We start from the raw sequence: 3,638 nt of genomic DNA, 5'->3' as shown, positions 1-3,638 counted from the left end.
TGTACAAAGAAGCTTTAAAACCTCTTGAAGGCTTAACAGATTACTAATGATCGAGAAAAAGAAAAATGAAGAACAGTTATAATGGTAGCAAAATGTAACTCCTGAAGGCCAGTCCCACAAAAGGGATTATATCACATACGATTCAACATTCCAAAATTATAGCAAATGCTCTGAAATAAAAATATCGACAGCACACACAATTTGATTGGACAGAGTTGAATATGAGCAAGCATAGTACTATGCCAAGACTGTCACAATAAAATTAGTGAAGATGAAGTACAGTTAAGGAGTATAATTATCTAGATCGTAGAGCTCAAATTTATGAAGTTACCTATGAAAATTAGAGAAATAATTGAGAAGATTTTTTTGATTTTGAAATTTCTACGCCCATCCCTGCATATCATGTTTTCAACCCTATTATTTCTCCTTGAATTAAATGCAAAAGACTACACATGAAAAATCAATAAATCTTAGAAACACTCGCTTCAAGAACAAAGCATAAGGAAAACTAAATTTAGAAAAACCATTTTTTTTCAAAAATAGAATATAAACTGATAAATATGAAAACAAATAGGGGAAGGAGAAAAAGAAAAAGAACCAGAAGCAAAAATATCTATTAAGCCTAAATTTAGTTCATGGAATTACTAAAACAAAAATCAAACAGATTACCAAAATTGAATGAAGAATCGAATTAGTCGAATGAAAAATCGATAAAATATGACCTAAATTCAAAATAGAAGAAGTAAAAGCAGAAATATTGATAATAAAAGAAGAAAAAAGAGGTCGTTGGAATGGAAAATTGGCAAAGTTTCATCATACATTCGTATGCCTTCAATGAAGATGAACATGAAAAATACAGTCACAATGCAGAACAATTTTTTTAAATAAAAAAATCGGACATATAAGATAAAAAGAATCAATATGTGATTTCTTTTTCCAAGTACTGGACTTTCTGCACATTATCTAATCAAATCTTCCAATGTAAAAGACAGTCAAAATATTTAGAAAAATAAACTGACAGAAAAAGGAGAAAATACGAAGATCTCTTCGACCAACCTTCTTCATGGACCAATTTCGAGCGATAGAATGCATCAATTGTTGTAGAGAAAAGAGTGAGAAGCTGAAGAAATTTGGGGAGAAAGTGAAAATCAGATGTCTCAATTAAAAAACAAGGTAATACAATTTCTTCCCAAATTGTTTTTGTAGAATTGGGGAAGTTAACTTAAATATATACAAGTGGACTTAAGTAAACAAAGAAATAAAATGGGCCCAAGTTTATGGTACAATTTTTATTACTTATAGTACAACTATTTGATGCTATGTTAGTCCTTTCCAACTCCCACTTCTCACATAAGATTCTACATTCCAAAATTATAGCAAATGCTCTGAAATAAAAATATCGACAGCCCACACAATTAGATCAATGACAGAGTTGAATATGGGAAAACATAATACTATGCCAAGACTGTCACAATCAAATTAGAGAAGATGAAGCACAATTAAGAAGTATAATTATCTAGATCGTAGAGCACAAATATATGAAGTTACCTATGAAAATTAGAGGAATAATTGAGTAGGTTTTTTTGAATTTGAAGTTTCTACACCCATCCCTGCATATCATGTTTGCAACCCTATCATTTCTCCTTGAAATAAATGCAAAGACCTACACATGAAAAATCAATAAATCTTAGAAACACTCGCATCAAGAACAAAGCATAAGGAAAACTAAATTTCAAAAACCAGATTTTTTAAAAATAGAAATATAAACTGATAAATATGGAAACAAATAGGAGAAGGAGAAAAAGAAAAAGAACCAAAAGCAAAAACATCTATTAACCCTAAATTCAGTGCATCGAATTACTAAAATAAAAGTCAAAAAGATCAGCAAAATTGAATGAAAAATCGAATTAATCGAATGAAAAATCGATAAAATATGACCTGAATTCAAAACAAAAGAAGTAAAAGCAGAAATATCGATAATAAAAGAAGAAAAAAGAGGTCGTTGGTATGGATAATTGGCAAAGTTTCATCATACATTCGTATGCCTTCAATGAAGATGAACATGAAAAATACGGTCACAATGCAGAACAATTTTTTTTTATAAAAAAATCGGACATATAAGATAAAAAGAATCAATATGTGATTTCTTTTTCTAAGTACTGGACTTTCTGCACATTATCTAATCAAATCTTCTAATGCAAAAGACAGTCAAAATATTCAGAAAAATAAACTGACAGAAAAAGGAGAAAATACGAAGATCTCTTCGACCAACCTTCTTCATGGACCAATTTCGAGCGATAGAATGCATCAATTGTTTTAGAGAAAAGAGTGAGAAGCTGAAGAAATTTGGGGAGAAAGTGAAAATCAGATGTCTCAATTAAAAAACAAGGTAATACAATTTCTTCCCAAAAAAAATTGTACAATTGGGGGAGTTAACTTAAATATATACACGTGGACTTAAGTAAACAAAGAAATAAAATGGTCCCAAGTTTATGGTACAATTTTTATTACTTATAGTACAACTACTTGATGCTATGTTAGTCCTTTCCAACTCCCACTTCTCACATAAGATTCTACATTCCAAAATTATAGCAAATGCTCTGAAATAAAAATATCGATAGCCCACACAATTAGATCAGGGACAGAGTTGAATATGGGAAAACATAATACTATGCCAAGACTCTCATAATCAAATTAGAGAAGATGAAGCACAATTAAGGATTATAATTATCCAGATCGTAGAGCACAAATATATGAAGTTACCTATGAAAATTAGAGAAATAATTGAGTAGATTTTTTGGAATTTGAAGTTACTACGCCCATCCCTGCATATCATGTTTGCAACCCTATCATTTCTCCATGAATTAAATGCAAAGACCTACACATGAAAAATCAATAAATCTTAGAAACACTCGCATCTAGAACAAAGTATAAGGAAAACTAAATTTCAAAAACAAGTTTTTTTTTAAAATAAAAATATAAATTGATAAATATGGAAACAAATAGGAGAAGGAGAAAAAAGAAAAAGAACCATAAGCAAAAACATCTATTAACCCTAAATTCAGTGCATGGAATTACTAAAACAAAAATCAAACAGAGCAGCGAAATTGAATGAAAAATCGAATTATTCGAAAGAAAAATCGATGAAATATGACCTAAATTCAAAAGAAAAGAAGTAATAGCAGAAATATTGATAATTAAAGAGGTCGCTGGTATGGAGAATTGTCAAAGTTTCATCATACATTCCTATGCCTTTCATGAATATGAACATGAAAAATACGGTCACAATGCAGAGCAATTTCTTTTTTAAAAAACTCGGACATATAAGATAAACAGAATCACTATGTGATTTCTTTTTCTAAGTACTGGACTCTCTGCACATTATCTAATCAAATCTTTCAATATAAAAGACAGTCAAAATATTCAAAAAAATAAACTGACAGAAAAAGGAGAAAATACGAAGAACTCTTCGACCAACCATCGTCATGGACCAGTTTCGAGCGATAGAATGCATCAATTGTTGTAGAGAAATGAGTGAGAAGCTGAAGAAATTTTGGGAGAAAGTGAAAATCAGATGTCTCAATTGAAAAACAAGGTAATACGATTTCTTCCCCCCCCAAAAAGGAGAATTGGGGGAG

This window comes from Solanum pennellii, chromosome 4 (assembly GCF_001406875.1).
Source record: "Solanum pennellii chromosome 4, SPENNV200".
Classification (NCBI taxonomy): Eukaryota; Viridiplantae; Streptophyta; class Magnoliopsida; order Solanales; family Solanaceae; genus Solanum; species Solanum pennellii.
Note: the sequence above shows the minus strand (reverse complement) of the source record.